We start from the raw sequence: 20,014 nt of genomic DNA on the forward strand, positions 1-20,014 counted from the left end.
TCCAAAAACAAGCAACAAGTGTCTCTCCAATGTATTTTGTCCCTGATGTTAGAAGAACTATTTCATTGTATTTTCATTATCAGGATTAAACAGTAGAGGGCTACAACTAACGATTATTTTTATTATTGATTAACCTGTTGATTATATTCTTGAATATTGGTCCATAAAATTCCAGAAAATTGCATTTCCCAAAATCAAAGCTGCAACCTAAAATATCCTGTTTTGTCCCAAACAACAGTTCACAACAAGGATATTCAGTGTACTGTCATCGAAGACTAAAGAAACCAGAAAATATTCACATTTGAGAATTTGGAAATTTTCTTCGTTAAAAATGACTCAAAATGATGCATCGATTATCAAAATAGTTGGCGATTAATTTAATAGTTGGCAACTAATTAACCAATTGTTGCAGCTCTAAAACAGTGTAAATATGAATTCAATGTAAAAATAAAGATTCACGTTGCATTAAATGTATTCATTGTTTGGCCAAATATATCATTCACTGCTCCTTTAAATCCCAAGCTTGAAGAGTTTACCAACTTTTATGTAAACAGTGTCACGGCTCTTGTCAATCAGATGTAATTGTCTTTGAGGAACAATTATTATTATGGATAAATTATGTTATGAGCAGGTTGGGAAAGCAAAGGGGAAAAAACAGTTGGCAGTATGAGCAACTGTTTTTGCACAAAACTATGACAATATTTTGGTCCACCTTCTAAAAAGTATTGTATTACTTTGGGTTTTGCATACAGTTTCAGTCTTTTTGATGGTCTGAATACTGGTTTTTACTCCCTAACAAGACCAAATCCTGTGACAAACACTGGTTTGTATCTGCAGCTAAAGGTCTGGTTAAACATTAATCATGTTTGAAGGCAGCAACAGGCTCTAACAGACCCTTGTTTCACCTACAGTCTGTATCCTGAGTGATGAAACACTGATGGGATAGAGCAACATCAAAGCATCAAGTCCAGGTGTAAAGATGAAGCTCTTTTCATCCATATTGTGTCAACTTCTTTACTCATTTGAAGTATTTTATATATGATGTTAGCAGTAAATGTGGCTAACGATATTTTGTGGGGCTACAGGTTACTTTTTATGAGCCAAGTTAACAATAGCACATGCACTGTGTAGTATTTCTACATTGTCACTACTAAATCAGATAACCGCTCTGTCTTGATCATTAGTGGATTTAGGGAGGTTTAAACTCCAGCAAGCATAGCCAAACTTTTTATTTAGATAGTGTTACACCCACAAAACACAACAGTTAGTCCTTATCCGAAAATCATTTTTTCTCTTGTACTGTTAAAAGTAATTAAAATGCAGTTTAAATATATTAACAATAAAGTATAAATCTAACCTCTGGTTTGCTTGTCCAAGTAAGTTAAGCAACTAACAGTGTTAGAAATAACAGTCTGATTTAGGACTAGTTCTACACTGCAATAGATGACTTTCCCATGTATAAACAATCAAGGATGTGTATGTATGAACATTTTCAGTGTTTAGAAAGAAAGAAACTTGCTTGAAACCAATAAAACCACAGTTTAGAGATGAATTTGTATTTGATACTCATACTACCATTTCCAAATCTTTTTGTTTTTTACCACACGCCGCCTTTGATAGACATCTGTTAGCTAGCTCCGGCTAGCTAACGTAACACATATTCCAGTGAGAAATGGCAGCTATAATAGCAGTAATAATATTTACACTAACTATACAAAGAAAGCTCCACAGATAGTAAGAAATGAAATGTAAGGGTCCCAAGCCAACAACCACCAGCATGTCTTAAAAGTACGAAGCCCCCCCTCACAGAAGTAACGTTAGCATGACATTCCTGCTGTTTGACTGCTGTACAAGTGAAGAACACACACACATTCATTCTGGTCATTATCTTCGTAATATTAGCATGTATGAAAATCTTGCTGTTACCTCAAAATATACCAGACACTGGACTGCAGTCAAAGCTTCACTCCTAAGAAACTATGTCATTACAGGATTTATTTATTTAAGATCACTTTTACAAGATTCTCATTTTAAGACAAATACTAAAATGTTATCTTAATTAGCCAGCTAGCTACAACAAGCTAGCCAGCACCTTAGCTAGCAAAACTAGTCAGCGGCTTGAAATAATGAGACTGTTGGTGTCTACGTCTGTCTGAAATAAAGAACCCATTGTTGTTGTTGTTTTCTTGATCTGCCACTGTTATCTCTGTAAATAGAACATGAAACGTGCCAAAACAGAAAGGTTGAAGTTCCTATATATTTAAAGGAAAGGTTCACAATTTTTCAAGTCTGTCTGAGTTAGTCATATTAAGTGGATATCTGCCACATTTACAGTATTATAGTGTTAAATTCCCTATTTGTGTTTCCTCAGACAGTGTTTCAAAAAGAGGGACTTTGGCATTAAAAAAGACTGTAAAGTTGAAAGATACCTACTTGATTTGACTAATTTAGATGGCTGAAGCTTCATATCAGCTCCAGATAAACTTTTAAATACATTTTTGCACAGAAGGAGGACTGTGGATTTTGTCCCCATCACTTACATTGTAATTGCATATTAAAGGAATCTTCTAATGGTCAGTATGAACAGGAGGGACGATTATGGCAAGAAAAACCTATTTCAATATTAATTTGGACACTTGACTGTAGTTTTAAGACACACTTGAAAAATTGTGAACTCATCCTTTAATGTACTGGCTGCATATATAAAGTGACTGTAGCTAAGTTTAGCTTTAAAGGCTTGGGCAGGATTGTTGGTGTAGATAAGTGTGGAGGGTAAGAAGTCACGTTGTGGGAGAGGTTAGGGTGGAGGGGGTTAAAGAGTGAACAAAGGTGAAAGGTCAAACTTTGAGGAATGTGTCATATTTATAAAACCTAAGAATGAGAGAGAAAGACAGAGAAAGAGGAAGAGAGATGTTAAATATTTCCCCTCAGGCTCCCATGACCGCATTCAGTAAAGAGAGACCTTGTGTTAGAGTGTGTGTGAGAGACTTTTACTGTGTGCTGTTTGTGCATGTGCACAGGTGTGTGTTTGGAGGAGGGGTGTGTGTTTTCTGCAAGTGGGTGTGTGCCTAATTTAAAGGCAGTGTGTTTTAAATCTACTTTAAAAGGTGAGAACCAACAGTGAGTGTGTTTCTGTTGGGAAATGGAAGTTTTACAGCTCAACTCAACATCAGACCTCACCAGTGAGGTCACTGATCAAAACTGATACTCGAGACCGAAACCCAACAGTATTTTAGCCATTTAGCTGGTGATATCAGTCATTGCATTTTCATCTACCTGTTTTTATTTCAACTTTCAACGCTGTAAGTTTGGCTGAGGTGGATAAAAGCATAATGCAGTACAAAGTACAATGGAAACAGACTTAGCGAATAAATCATGATGTATATAAAGCACATGACTTAACATCCACTGAAGAGATGAAAACCAGCGGCGGTTGAAATACATAAAACAAATAAATAAATGCTATATATTTTCTTTTGTCAGTTTTTTGGAAATCTGATTAAAATTTTCGCTACAATCGGATGGAAACCTTTGCTAGTGACGACAAAAGTAGTTCCTTCATGAACATAAAGCACAGGCTATGAGACACCACACGTATTATTGTAACCAAAGAAGAGTTATTTTTTTATAGGCACATAAAAAAATTTGGTTTTCTAAAACTACTAAACTACTAAAAGTACTAAAGTAAGGAATTAGCTCCCAACACAGATCAACTTCTCTGGTCATCCCACGTCGCCTCGTGTCTTGTGTCTAATTCTGAAGTCAACAGCTCGCTGACTGCCAACAGAAGAACTCCACCCGTATGAGAGGAAAATAACTTCTCAGGAGTCCTTTTCTCATGAAAAGCCAAGACAAGCTAGTCGGCTATTGTCATACCACTACGAATCTGATTAAACAGTTAAGGAAGAAGAAAATGCAGAGATGAAAAGGTCAAAAAAGTTAAACTACACTCATGGGATCAAATCACTAATTCCAGGGTTCCTTTTTTAAGCCTGTTGGGACTCTAGTAGGTTGAAACAAACACCAAAAATCGTCTGGGGATACTCAAACTATAGAGGAGAGAATAAAACCAAAGCCTGAAAGTGAAAACATTGGAATACTAAGAAGCAGATTTGCTGCTTAAGGACATAGAAACAGGAAACAGCAACAATTTATGGTAATGCAGCACAATGTGGGGCCTTCATAGTCCTATAACACCTGTGAGGACTCCATTGTGATGGTGTTACAGGTGTTAAATATCCAACCATAGCCTCAGGCCGTGAAAGTGATCTGCAAATTGCATGAAAGCCTTTGTGTGTTTTGTATTTCACTCCCTCTATCCATGGAGATTTGACTATGTGTAGTATATTTTTAGGATTTCAGATGCTGATAGGCAATATTTTGTGTGTATCTGAGTTTTTTTTGCTGTGTGCCCCAGCATCCTGTGTTTCTTCCCCCGGAGGCCCAGTATTTCTTCCTGACAGACAAAACACCGGGTGCCTCGTGATCAAAGAGCGGAGGAATGCTGTCTGAGGATCACACGCAGCCTCGGTGTATCACATAATCACAGACAGACAGCGAGAGAAGGGATGCAGGCTTCAACTCAAACACTGCAGCCCCCGTGGGTTACACAGCTGGGGCAGCGGGATTACACGGCTATTGATGGTTAATGTGGTAGAGTCACAACCCAGTCTCCTACAAATTACGTTTGTACACTACTAAATTGAAACAGCAAACACATTTTTGAAGGAAACATAATGCCGCCCGAATTACACTTTCTGTCAACATAAGGAGAAAACGTGTAAATGAATGTATTTGGCAGGTCTCAAGTTGTTTTTTTTCTTCCCATTTATCTGATCTTGCAGCACAACATCCACAGGTAGTGACTACAGCATTGTTTAACTTTTTAATGGCTGTGTTAAGCTACTGGTAGCACTTGGTTATGGTTAGGTAAAGATCATAGTTTTGGTTTAATACAGAAAAATGTCTCAGCTTCTTTCAACACTTTTTTTTGTGTACAAACCAGTGTAGCAGTGTAAATTCCTTCGAGGAGAGTCTATCCCAAAGTGTGCAGCCCAGTTATTTTTGCCCATAAACTGTAAAAATATGGACGTAGCCATTGTGACGTCAGCCATTGGTTTTGAAGCTCAAAGTGGAAGCTTAGTTGCTGAAATAAGCTACCTAGCGGCTAGCGACCTGTCACTCAAAGCAGCCACGTCCATAATTATGTATAACTTTACGGCTTAATAAAATTTACATAGGTGAGTTATAAAAACATTCACCCCCCGTACAATTGCCATGAAAGGGAAAATTAGCTATAGAGACCAAATTCAGTTTTTTGTACCAGGCTGTAATGTTTATCTCTGCTGTAAAGTTGGGTATTTTAACATGGGGGTCTATGGGGATTGACTCGTTTTTGGAGCTTCATGTGGCTGTTCGAGGAACTGCAGTTTTTGGCACTTCCGCATTGGCTTCATTTTTCAGTCCTGGAGGTTGCTGCTTGGTCTTGTCCCTCTCTATCCTTTATTACTCATGCAACCATAAGATGTTGTTTTGAGACTGTTTTTAGTGAGGTGTGCAGAGGTGAGAAAGCAGGCAGCAGGCTTGTTGCCCAAGCGGCAACCTCCGGGGCTGAAAAATGAAACCAATGCGAAAGTGCTAAAAACCTGCATTCTATCTAATGGCCATCAGGGGGCGACTCCACTGGCTGCAAAAAGAAGTCCAATTGTACGGAAGTCTATGAGAAAATGACCCTACTTCTCACTTGATTAAGTGATTAAACTGTTTCCTAATGAGTTTATGGTCTCAATTGCTAGTTTCAAGTCTTCTTCAATACAGCATGATGTCATTTTGTTAATTATGGTCCCATTTAGAGTAAAATAGATGATGAACCAGCGTATGCTTTAGGGTGTGGCTACATTGTGATTGATAAGTCGCTACCACGGCGACAACATTGCTTACGTAATGTAACCATTGCGTATAGGTGCAGCTGCTGCTATTTCACAGTGTGTTTTCAGTTCACTAAAGTTAATTGTTACATTTTGGTCGCCTAAAAAAAGTCTTATTCAGCGTTTGGTTGTAATAAAAGACCCACCAATGACTCGGATGATCAGTTTTTCTGGTACATTTTGTTTTAACTGTTTTAGGCCTGTTTTTCGCTAGCGAAAATTAGCATTAGGATTAGCGTTATCACTGTTAACCATAGATTGTAAATGCACCGTGCAAACCAATGTAGCAGCTAGCGCTATGGTCCTCCCTCTTGTCCAAATATGGTCACTTCTGGCTCCAAAAAGCAAACATGGAGATGACCAAATCCAAGATGGCGATGGTCAAATCGCTACACTCGAGGCTTCAAAACAGCAGTTTGCAAACCAATGGTTGACGTCACAGTGACTACGTCCATATTTTTTACAGTCTATGTTTTCGCCCCGCATCCAAGTGTGGCCTTTAGCAACAGGTAAAAACTCAGTAGTTTTCTTAGACAACACTTTGTACGAACTAGCTCCTTTCATGCACGCTGAACCCTTTATTATTTACACAACCACAAGAAGCTGCTTGGGAGGAAAATATGAACCCGCATCATTTGAGCAAACGACTGTTGCCATTTCTCGGCTGAGGACAGTCTCCACGTTCAAGTCAGTATCTCACTTTGGAGCTGCTATTTATCTTTGCGGATATTACGATCATAAAATGGTTTTGCATATCTGTGGTGAGGCTTGATGAATGTGTTTTTCTGACAATAGTTAAATGAGTTATAGTAGCTAGCTATAAATAGGATCTGTGGAATGGAAACTAGGCCAGTGTAGATGAACTTTATGACTCTTCTGATAACACTCGCTGAGATCAAGCCTCTGCATGTACATGACATTCTCAGTCTGGAGGAAATGTGTAGCAAAAGTAGACTGTAATAGGTTTAAGGTTAGGATTCAAGAAACCCAATGTTTGCTGTTCCCCAGAGCCCCAAAATCAGTAAGGCCGAATGTTAAACTGATCCTTTCTAGGCAGACATGAATGTTTATATCCAACTGAAATCAAGTATTTTCAGACCGATGTAAGTTATTTGAGCACGGGGTCATTTGGAGGAAACAGTGGTCGTGTAAAAATAATATTTTTGCAATAAAAACTAAATTAAATTGCTTTAAATCTAACAGGATAAGAGGAAGCAGCTGGTCTGAACTCACAAGAGTTGAAGGTAACTGTTTTGAAGCAGCAGCAGCGGCAGCAGCACAATAACAGAATTGTGAGAGGTACAGAGTCACTGGCCAAACACACATAAAACACACACAGTTTAATTGAATTCAAGGAGATCTATTGGCATGATAAGATTTTCTTACTCTGTCAACACAACCTCTTTTCCTCCCTCTTGTCGTCTCTATTTCCTATATAGACTTCAGCTGAAATAAAATAATATTTTTTTTTCAATTTCAAAAAATCATAGAAATGAATGAAAAAATATGAAGATCTCACAGAGCACACACATGTGAGCTCTTGGTAAAGTGGAACATTTAATAAATGAAAACAGTAGAGCTTGTGTTCTTTTTGTTTGTATATCTCTGCTATTTCTTCGTCTTATACTTTCAATCTGACAGACATAGTCTGTATATTTTGTTTTGCTTACACTAAGGTCAGTGTGTCGCTGCTCTGTTAAAGCTGGATGAATGCTTTACATTTTTACAGCGAGCTCTTATCCTGGCTGGTCCATATCTGAGGCTCAGATTGTCCGTCTGGATAAGGACAAGATCCAAGATAACAGCAAACAAAAATACACTGTGCTGCATTACATACACACACACACACACACACAATGTTCTGTCCTACCCTGATACAGACCTGTGTTCTCCTTTGAACCCCCCGCAAATTAAGCAGAACAAGGCGAGGTCAAAACCTTGTATGTGACTGGACTGTGTTCAATGTGGTCAATGTGTGAAATTGTGGCCATTGTGTTGCAGGGATAGTCAGTGGTAGTTTCTATAATGTGAATTCCTGGATAGTAAATGTTCATTTGCAATTTTCTGTAGTGGTCCCAGTGATATTTGTTATTAAAGTGCACTGAAGTAGCATCACATGACATGGTTAAGCAATGTTTGAGTTAAAAAAAAAGGTTATAAATGCAGTTGCAAGAACAACACTTTCCACTCATATCTTGGGATGTTTGATTTGAAAGAGAACTGATTATAATTTTAATTTTAACTATTCTAATTATCTATTAACTCCCCCTGCTCTTTCATCTGTTTCTATCTGTGGATGTCTGTAAACATGTGCTGCGTTCTGAATCGCGTATCTCTACTTTTTACTTTTAGTACATACTGCAGCTTCCCTTACAAAGTACATTCTGTTACATGCAGTGTATCAGCTTGTCATTGCACTGTCAATGCGCTGCAACGGGCAATGGAGAAACTACAACACTGGGCTGGCTGACCAATGGTGTAACTTCATCACTCAGTGAGTCAGTCAGTCAATCAGTAATGGACAGACATTCGGGGTTATAGGGCTTCTCTGTAGCCGGTCCAGCCAAAAATTACTTTGAATTTGCTTTCACAGAGTTTAATTTACCTATTGATATACCTTTTAACTTCTGCACATGCTAATGAAATGAAACTGGGTTTATTTTGTGATGAAGACTGTAAAAACAGTCACATTGTTTCCATAAAAATAACTGCCCACACGAATGCAAATAAATTTGAAAATGCATCCTTGTCCTGTGTTGGGCCTTTCATTCACACTGAACACCAGTGTAATGTTGTGGTGTTGACACAAAAATAGTGTTTGTCAGAAACTCATGGACATGGAAACTCACAAGGTGCTGTTTTTATTTGCTTTTGTGGAAAAAGTCATAAAAAAAAATCCCTAAATATCGCAAACCCTCCCTTTTTCACACTTGGCTGAGGTGGAAAAGTTGGTGTATCGATAAAAACAAAATGTGATAAAGTGCAACATAAAGAGACATAGAGAATATATCATGACATACATGAAGCATATGACTTGTTGCACCTTATTCCTCTGCAATGATTTAATGACCTCCAACTGGAAAATTAATGCTACCAGCTGTTTATCTCAATGAACTAACTCCTAATATTCCAATCACAGCATGAATGGAAACACATGTGAATTCAAATTTTCTTTCGCCAATTTTCGAGAAATTAGGTTGAAATTTGCACTACATTTGGAAACAAATCAGATAAAGACGTACTCAAGTACTTGCAAAGCTAAGAGGCCTTTGTTCTGTCGCCTCCAACTCTCTCTGTGATTGCAGGTTGATCACACAGTACCAAAGACCTTTTCCTAGAAACATGTTTATTGAGTTATCTGGATAACTTGTCTGAGTAATGCCGGGCAGACACCGTACACATTAAGCCCAATTTTAGCCCCAAATTGGTTGCCCCTGACTAATTTAAAGATCGGGACGAATTTCTGCCAGCTTGGGTGTCGTTTGATGTGCAGTTTGAAGTCACAACGCCGGATTAATTGCCTGAACTATCAACCATCTGGCTCTTGGATGATCAGCTGAATTTCTGGCAGGTCAGCAATTTTGTTCAGCTGCCTGCAGTCTGAGCAGTTCAACGGTCTAATTCCCCACATGGCTGCTGTCAAAATATGTTTTTAACTACAATATAGCAAGCTTGTTTTAATATTATTGGAGTAACCACTACTACATGTTGTGGCTGAAACTGCTGTGATATAAAACTAAATTTAGCTGCAAACAAACAGATCGTGTTGTCCACATCTGCTTTCCATTCATAGTAGAATTGCACAAAGTAATGCTGCCTTTTGTTAATGTTGAGCACATGATCGTCTTTTTTTGAATAAACTTAACTAGAATTGTCACTGGACTAAACCAACCAAGGGTTCCCTGTTCAGGGTGAGCTCCCACGTCATAATTAATCTGTAGAGTGTGAGCATAAAAGTCGCATAAAGACCGGAAACATGGATTGATGTCAAAAGACCTATTCTGACTCTGCTATTCATCTGTATTTTACACTAACATTGTCACATGACTACACACACATAAAACTGTGATTTAATCAAAGGTTTTCATGCAGAAACCAAGGAATTACTTTTAGCCTTTGTTACTATTACTTTAACGATTATTCAACATGTAAACTGTCTCCCCAATCACATCTCCGGTTGGACCAAGGGATGCAGCAATATACAGTAAAATATAAATGATGAATAGCCCAATATATATCTTAAAAGATTATGGAAAGACATGGAAAGCAAACTTCACTAAAAAGTGCAAGATAAAGGAAAGATACGTCCTTATAAAACTATAATGCATCAAAAACTGTCACACAAGACTTCAAAGGGTCCTTAGGGGCAATGTGGGACTCAGCTGGCATCCGGTTGAACTTGTTGGCCATGTCGGGACACGTTCAGAGCCAAAAAGTGAAGGAAATCAATGGGACTCGTCTGTTGAGTGTGTCTCTTAAGCTTGTCGGCTGGTGTCCTGTTTCAGCTGATGATGGGGGAGCTTTGTCTGTCGGACCTGCATCTGACCGAGGAGTTAATCCTTCACAATCCACAAAGATTACAGTGTTGTTCAGTCCCGGCTGCCATAATTCATATCTCCTTTACTGCCTGTACTGTCTTTGAGTCTCTATGTTTGTTTATACAGTACAGTAGATGAATAAAATAATTTAAAAAAAGCTCATGTTACATAAGATATAGATTCATTCTCGTCAGATTCAGATAGAAGCTGGTTTTGTTATCTTTTTGATGCTTACATTGAGTGAAATTTTCCATGCTTTTGTCCATCCTGTGTGCGTGCATCTCCCTGTCTGCTTCTTTTCTTTCTGCAAAACTGGCATTTGCCTTTACGTAAACATGTTTTATCTCAACAAGTTTGACTTTTTTCCCAGACTCCTCCCTCTCCCATTTCCCTCTCCGTGTTTGGCAGGTAAGCCTACTCTCTGTTTGCCATTTTCCTTTAACACAATAGGCGGCTGATTAGAGGACTGGAGGAAAGGGGAAGATTACAAGAGATACATGAAGAGGAAGAGAATATGATAAGCAGATGGTGATGATGTTTGTTTACAGGAAGAACTATATAAAACCAGATGACAACACATTGTTAAAGATTAAACCAGTGGTTTCAAACCTTTTTGGCTTTTGACGTCATACAAAAAGCAGTGTGTAGTCGGGGTCACATTTCACATGTCTATGAGTTGTTAACAGCTCCGCCAAATAATGGTTTTTCCCTCTAAACTTCTCACATGGTTTCATCTCAATAAATGTTCAAATGATCCAATATTTCACCCAAATCAAAGATTAGAGAAAAAGTCCAAAAGCTAAAAACAGATTTGTGTATCAGAACTTTGTTTTTTCCTCTTTCCTCTCCCATTAATCATCTCACATCAAACCTAAAACCTTCTCCTGGTTTTTAAAACACCTACAAATAACCTAAACATCAGTATCAGCCTTCAAAATTCCCCTAGCAGTCTAACCCTCCTTCTAATGATAGGTGACATAGCAGAGCTGAGGTCATAAAGACAAAATGAGTCAAAACGAAAGATGTACAAGGAGAAACCATTAACTATTCAGACTTCAGATAACAGTCACACTAAAGGTCGAAGATCAGATTCTGTAAGACACAAGAGAGAGAGAAAGAGAAGAAATAGACATTATGGAAGAAGGGAGAAGACGAGAAACAGCTTCCCACACTGGAATATGTTTTCTTAAGTTTTATACCAGTTGTATGTTTTCCCTCTTTGTGGTTTTTCCTTGTGTGTACTGTAGTGAGACCCCACCCCACCCAGGCCCTAACCTAGCCAATAGCTGTTAATGAGTGACCATAAAAGACAGAGGGAAAACACATTAACATTCCTTATTTTTTTCTTTTATACATGTACTTTTCTGACTTTTAACACTTTAGCGTTAACGTAAAAGGGAAGGCCATAATTGCACTTTGACATCCATATTATTTGCCATTAACGCTGACCTCTGTACTTTTCTTCAAGCATGAAGATATCAGAAATAATAACACTAATGTACAAGATGGAGGTAAAGAGTGTTTTCTTCCCTGATGTCCATTTAACTCTGAAATATGTTAGCGCCGTATTACTCTGTTGGACTGTGGTAAAGAGTGAAATATCTTAACAAATACTTGATGGATTTGCATAAAATTTGGCAGAGAAATTAATAGTCTAAGGAGGATGAATTCTACCCTATAATTATCCTCAGACTGTTGACCAATTGCCTCCAATATGTCAAAATTTCCACTTGTCTAACTGAATTCCTGCCAGTCTCAAATGTACTTTCTGATAAATGCTAACATAGCATGCTAAAATGCTATGCTCAATAAAAAAAAATAGAACAAGAAGTAGAGAAGTAATTCATACAAAAAATGTAATATGCCATGCTATCTGTACACACATTAATTAACATTCTCACATGTAAACACTACATTGTAAACAATGATGAAACGAGGATATGAAATTGCTAAGTGTGCGCACACATGCTAACATTAGCATATCAGAATGATAATAAACTATCTATTCAGTACTTGATAAAAGAGAAAAATATGGTACCTCTTTCATGTAATAATATTATAATAATATTAGCATTAGCATTTATTGCAAATCTTTTGAGATACATATAATGCTAATAAGCTAACAAGCTAAATGTTACACTGATTAACTTGCTAATGTGGCATGCTATTTGCAAGCATTATTAAAGACTGAAGCTACCAAAGCTAACTGAATTAATGTTGATATGTTTTAGGGCTACAACTAATTATTATTTTTCATTTTTGATTTATCTGCTGATTATTTTTACTTGATGAAATGCTAAAAAAATAGTAAAAAAAATTGCATTTACAATTTCTCAGACCCCATGGTGATATCTTCAGTTTGCTTGTTTAGTCTGACTAACAGTCAAAAACCTTCAGATATCCAATTTTCTGTCATGTATGACAAAGGAAAACAGCAAATTGTCACATTGAGAAGCCTGAACGGTTGGCATTTTGCTTGAACATTTTCTTTCATTCGACTAATTGTTGCAGCTCTAGCTTATGTTGACCATCTCCCAGTAGAAAAGAAAAATATTGAACAACTGCAAACAATTTATATAATAAAGAATATACTGTACATAGTGTTTCCTGACCTCCAACAAGTCCCACCAAGATCCTCAAATCTGAGGGGTCACACGATTAAAGGGATAAAAAAGACAAAAATAATATATTTTCCAATTTTTTCCTTTTTCTAGAGAAATACTGGAAACTTTCATCTCTTCAAACCTGCCAAATTCACTCAAATAAAACAATCCGAGGAGCTAAAATAAATCTTTTGTTGAACTGCTTGTGATGACGGGTCACAAGTAGATACTGATTGGTTGGGAACTACTTGTACTGTTTATCATGCTGTGAGTATCATATCAGAGGTAAAAGACACTCCTAGAACACATCAGACTTTAATAAAAGTACAATATTGATCCACATAAAAGCCAACAAAGGTGTTAACTATGAGAAAATTGAGAGATTTCATTCTTTCGTGTAGCTCAGCTTTACACTTTCTGTTGTTTTCCTGAAAAGCTGACGGGGGTCTTTAATGTGACAGCAGGGCCGGGCTCAGATAAATTATCACCGTCTCTGACCTGCTGGTGTTAATGAGTTGCCATCAGAGCCAAAGAGAAAACACATGAACATTCCTCTCTATCCGGACTCCCTATTTATTTTCCCTCCCTCTGCGATCTTTGTTTTCTCTCCATCTCCCTCCGCCTGTGTTTGTCTTTCCCAGCAGACAGGAAGTGGACCCCATGACCAGTTACTCTCTCTTCTCTCTCTGTCAATCATTTACTGCCTCTCCCTTTAGCCAAACCAATCACATGGCGGGAGAGGAGGATGAACTGTAACTCACGCCATACAGACGCTCAGTGGTGGTCATTACTCATTTTAAAAGTAATGTTATAGCTGTTATTCAATGCAGTTACATTCTCCAAAAACAGCAACTGCATACCCCTCTCTTTTGTTAAAAAAAACAGTTTATACTTTTAAGATACTATTGCTGTCAAATGTAATTTAACTGCACAAAATCAAAGTTACAGTATGAAAACAATAAAGTAGCCTGCGTGCACTAAAAATCACATCACTGGTTGTGAGATACAACATATTCAACACCTAATCTACCTGACTATACATTACAATCAGTGAAATTGAAACTGAAATGTAATATATATTTGTATAGTTGAATAATAATAGATCCTACAAGTATATCCCTGATATAAAGACATGTACTGTAGGAAGGAATAGCTTATAAGTAAATCAAACATCAAATTTGGCATGAAATTAGTCTTTTATTAGAACTAAAGAATATAAAGAGAGTTTTTCAGTGCCTAAATAGCCTAAATGCTGTTTCAGACACATAAAAAGATTCACTTTGACACAAAAAATGATCTAATTTTCTGTACAGAAATCTGCAAAACATATTAGCTATCTGGCACATTCAGGTTCAAGAGTTCTCGTGGTCGGGTCTTGTGCGCTGCAGATTCAGGCCAGCTGATTGAATTGACCGGTGATTATGTTAGTCACTAACAAGATCTGATGGCCCAGGTTGACGTCAAACCTCAAATTGTATCTCTATTCTGTATCTGGTGTTTGCTTGTTGCAGCTATTTTCAGCTTGATTACAGTGAATTCAGACAATTTATTCATAGATAATTGCATTGTGACTAATTTTTAACTCAATAAGAGATCCATTAAGTTTCTAATTTGATAAATTCGGCTTATTGTCCAGACATCATATGCAGCTTTTTACTGAGCATAACTCTGCTGGAAAAAGAGATGCTAGTGGATGCAGTGGTGGTAAATACTCATTTTTACTAATTTTTATTGTTTGTCACCTTCATAATCATTCACAGGAGGACTTCCCCTAGCATGAGTATGACATGCTAGCAGAGTAAATGCCTCGATGTCTTGGCTGGCTGCCCTGTTAGATCACTGTCACGGTGATAACTGACACAGGTGTGTGCGTGAGAGCGTGCAAGAGTGTAAATCAGTTAGTGCTGACAGGCATCTACGTACCAAAGGGAGCACCGCTGATTGACCGAGTTATTTAAAGCAACACACACAGCACGACCTTAAGTCTACAGATACTGTAAGGATGCCGCAAAACTAACAAGTCATGGATTCACTGTAATGGGGGGGTACTTGTTCTTTTTTGGGGGGGGGGGGGGGGGGGTGTTAAGGGTTTTAGTTGCAGCATTTGTAATTAAGCCTAAATCTTCTGAATTATGATACTGATTAAATCTTAAATCTATTTTCTTATTGATGTTGTCTTACTGGGAATTCAGGATGTGTCTAAAGATCTAAAGGAAAAGTGCACAATTTGTATTTTACATTCAGTTTTGACTTTATTACTGTAGCTACACCTGTTTTTACTGCTTTATACACCAAAATATTACTAATATTATCTCAACTCTGATTGGTATAAATGTAAAAAAATGGCTACAGTATAAAGTGGAATCAACACCTTTAGTTTTAGCTAAGTATAGCTAATAAAATGGCAACTAAGTGTATGTTTGACATTATCTATTATTTATAATTTATTTAGATCTCTATTAATTGTTGCCTTGGCAACGACAACTCTTCCTTTGGTCCATGTAGATAAAAAACTAATGATGTAAGTCAGCATGTTGAGGCTCACTAAAGATACAGTTTAATACAGGACTGCAACTAACGTTTATTTTCATTATCAATTAATCTCATGATTATTTTCTAGATTAATTGATTAGTCGTGTAGTCTTTAAAAAGTAAGAAAATGTCGATCACTGCTTCCCAAAGCACAAGATGCAACTTCCAGTGTCTTGTTTTGTCTTGACCAACAGTCCACATCTTAAAGATATTCAGTTTACTGTCATAAAAGACTAAAGAAACCAGAAAATATTCACATTTAAGAAGCTGGAACCAGAGAATTCAAGCATTTTTTTAAAAAAAATGACTCAAAATGATTAATCAATTTTCAAAATGGTTGCTGGGATTCATTTTCTATCTACTTAAATAGTAACATTAAATGTGTCTATTCAGGGTCGAGAGGCTAATTAGTGATGCTAGTAATTATGTAACAACACTACCAAAAACCAGCCATTTTTGTGATTTTTCAGTACCTAAATTTGACATTTTCATGCAAGAAAATGTCCTGAACAGTGCTGAATATACAGTACTTCCCACCACAATTATGTTCTTGGCAGGAAAAGGAAAGAAAATGTAACTAAATACAAATACAAATGGCTAAAATCTGATCACTATCGGCTGCCCGGTTACAAAAAAGTATAAAATATGTCAACATTTGGCGGCCGAAACCTGTTCAAGGATCACATTTAACCTTAAAAACACACATAAAGAGAAACACAAACACACACACACGTTCTCTTTCGCTGAAACACATGAGAGCTTATGACTGTCTTATGGCTGCACATCATGTTATTATCTCTGACATTCAGTTTTTCTGGACGGTTTCTGCACCACAAACCGCAGACAGACAGACAGAAACACAGCGAGATCTGTACATGGAGACACAGCAGCTCTTTCAGATGTTTCAGGCGTTTTTGTAAATATTCTAACAGAAGAGAAACTAATCTCCTCCTTAAGAGAAAAATACATTTTCCCATGATGCTTAACTCTTTATTGTGATGTAGAAGTGCAGTGTTACCATCGGTTTTATTACTACTGTGGTTTTTATTGGTTTTAATCTTATAATTAGTGTATTTAAGTCCATTTCTTTTTGTTTTATTGTCTGATTTTACTGCCTCATTGTAGTCCTTAGATGTTTTAATGTTAATTAAACCATGTAAAACACTTTGTAACTTTGTTCAGAAAAATGTTGTACAAATAAAGTTTATTATGATTATCATTATTATTATCTGTTGCGTTAGTTTCACTGCCAATATTACAACAACGCTGACAATTACACACTCAAACCGCAGCACTGGCACATATATGTGCATTAAATAACTTCTAGCATGAATAAAAAGTCATATTTTTACTTTTTTGTTAAAGAGTAAGATACTGAGATTTTTTTAACATTCAATTTCAGCCTTTTTTTCATACTAATAATATAATAACATATTTTATTTATAGATAAAATGTGTTCAAAAGTACTCAAAAGACACTTCACAGAAGAAAAAAATCTGTATATAATACACAATAAAAGCAAGAGAACACACTAAAAGTACATTAAGTAGCAAAACAAATTATTTCTAATATGTTTTATAATCCTATAACTACTTGTAAAGCAGATAAATGCTGGAAAAATACCATTTGTGTGCCTCTGTTTAAATACACACACAGACACACACTGGCATGTCTGTGGGAAGCTTTGACAGCTCTCAAGTACATAGATACACATTTGCAACCACACACACACACACACACACACACACACACACACACACACACACACACACACGTACACACTGACTGACCTCACCGTACCCAGCTGCAAACACACCAAAAATGTATTTTTATGAAATAGCAGACAGAAGTTAAAAACCCGTAGCACCGCACTCAGCACGACTCGGTTTGAAATGTGCTGAGCTAATCCTCCTCAAGCTGCAGGAAAAAAACAAGCAGAGGAGCCGAACTCAGTCTGGAAATATCAAAACTGGTGTTCGTAGCAGCTGAGATGTAAACATTGAGGGGTAATGTCGGCTTGGTCGGTTGTAGTATTTCAGTAAAGGTTGACAAAATGTAAGCTAATAACGTAGCATAATCCAAAATAGAAAATAAACAAGCTTTAGTATTGTTAAACGCACAATATGTAATTTCAGCCGCTAGGGGTCTCAATCAAAACAATAGCAAAAGACAGAGTGTGATGACGGTGTGAAGTAGCGTTTTTATGTTTTTACCAGGAACCGAATTATCCGCAGAGGTCTCCTCCTCTCCAGAACAAACAGACCCACTGATTAAAACAGGTAAAAACATTGAATAAAGCATTTTTACATTAAAAATCAAGTGTTTTTCTGACGCTGTTCAGCAGAAAGAGGATGTCCACGAGGGGCTGCTAGCTGAGCTGCTGCTAACGTTTGCTCAGCTTGTTTCTCCGATATCTTAAGATCCAGATGTTCAGCAGGTTTTTACCAGGAGCCGAATTATCTGCAAAGGTCTCCTCTTCTCCAAAAACAAACCTACGCTGGGATTAAAACCATAAAAATATTGAATAAAGCTGTTTCACATAAAAAATCAATGTTTCTCCGACGATGTTCAACAAGCACCAGACTTCTGGGAGGGGCTGCTAGCTGAGCTGCTGCTAATGTTTGCTTAGCTTGTTCTTCTGATAACTTAAGATCCAGATGTCCAATGACTAAAATCCCTAATCCGGTTAAAAGATACAGTTAAAAACGACCAAGATTAAAAAGCTTATCATAAAAATGTGGCTTAAAACTGAATAAAAGTCAATTTATAACAGTTTCTGTTGAACAACCGCAACACGGATGCATGCATCTCATGCACGTATACTCTTTGGTAGAGGGGGTATGACGCTATTGACAGGAGACCAAATGAAACAGACTGTAACTTTGATTAAAATTACAGATTTCTCTGGGTTTGAAAATTGTTGTAATCATTTGGGATAATGTAAGTACACAACTCAACAAAATATATAAGATAGGTCTAGTTGTTTGTAGACATTTTAATGCAGAATAGTTACATATTATAGCTTTAAGGACGGCAGGAAACCAAAGTTTCTGTAGTGTTTCTTTGACCTTGACCTTTACTCTAGCACCGCCATCAAGTCAAACTGGTACTCCAAATGTTTCCTTTACCGACACCTTGATCCATGATAACGTATCTCAAAAACAATGAACCAAATTGACATGAAACTTAATGTAAGCATTTTTGTTTCTGGGAGGATGAATCCTAAATGTTCCTCTAGTGCTGCTAACATGTCAGAATTTCCACCTTTAAAGTAAAGTTTATTAAATTACATTCACAAGTTGTTCCTTGGCCCCAAGGAACAACTCTCTCTCAGGAGAGTAGTTCTGTGTAAGGCAGACGCTACTGAGCATGTGCGGGAATGTGGCTCCATTTACAGTGATTCAGTAGCTTGTTGTGCTACATCGGCCTTCATTCAATCAGACTTTATTTACAAGCACTTTTCATACAAATACAACGTAACACAAAGTGCTTAACACAATAAAAACAATACGATCAATACAATCAATACAATCAATACAACTCCACCATCCCATGTTATAAATAAAGAACGCAATAACAACAGAAACTGAGGAAACGTTATCATAACTCTCATGAATTTGCAATGAGGAAACGACAGAATACATACAAATACATATCACAACCTCTCATAATGATATGAAGTTCTTGGAGAAATTTATACTGTAGTACAAAGTCAAGAGGTTGTGACATGTAGGACAACAAGCTAGTGAGTCACTGTAGACAGAGACACATTCCCACACATACTCAGTGGCGTCTGCCTCACACAGAACTACTCTCCTGAGACTGAAAACGTGCTTGTTGTCATTAGTCTTTGGATACGTTTCTAAACAAAATACCGTAAATATATTCTTCATAATGACAGAACATGTCACCAAGTGCAACAACTCTTAACATGAACCAGACCTGCTACACACCCAGCTGTCTTCTCGGAATTACACACACGAGTCATTCTTGGTGAGTGATGCATGAGGGGTGTGTGTGCAAAAACTTGGGGTCCAATGTTTTATCGAAGCAGAAAGGAATTCGACACATTACAGGAAAACACACTCAAACTGAAACTCATGTGCTCGTGCTCAGACACACGTCGTCTTTTGGGCGGCAACTAACAGTTATTTTCATTATCGATTTTTTAAAAAATGAAACAAGGAAAAACGTCCAAGAGAACAAACTGTCATCATCCAGTGTCTTGTTTTGACCAACAAATAGTTAAAAAACCCCAAAATGTTTATATTACATTATTAGACCAATTATAAGACCAATAAAAGCAGCAACTTCTCAGTTTTTAGAACCTGGATACATCAAATATTTGGTATTTATGCTTGAAAAATGATTTAAAATGATTATCAATAATTAAAATAGTTGTAGATAATTAATT

This window comes from Thunnus albacares, chromosome 23, assembly GCF_914725855.1.
Source record: "Thunnus albacares chromosome 23, fThuAlb1.1, whole genome shotgun sequence".
In the NCBI taxonomy this organism is placed as follows: Eukaryota; Metazoa; Chordata; class Actinopteri; order Scombriformes; family Scombridae; genus Thunnus; species Thunnus albacares.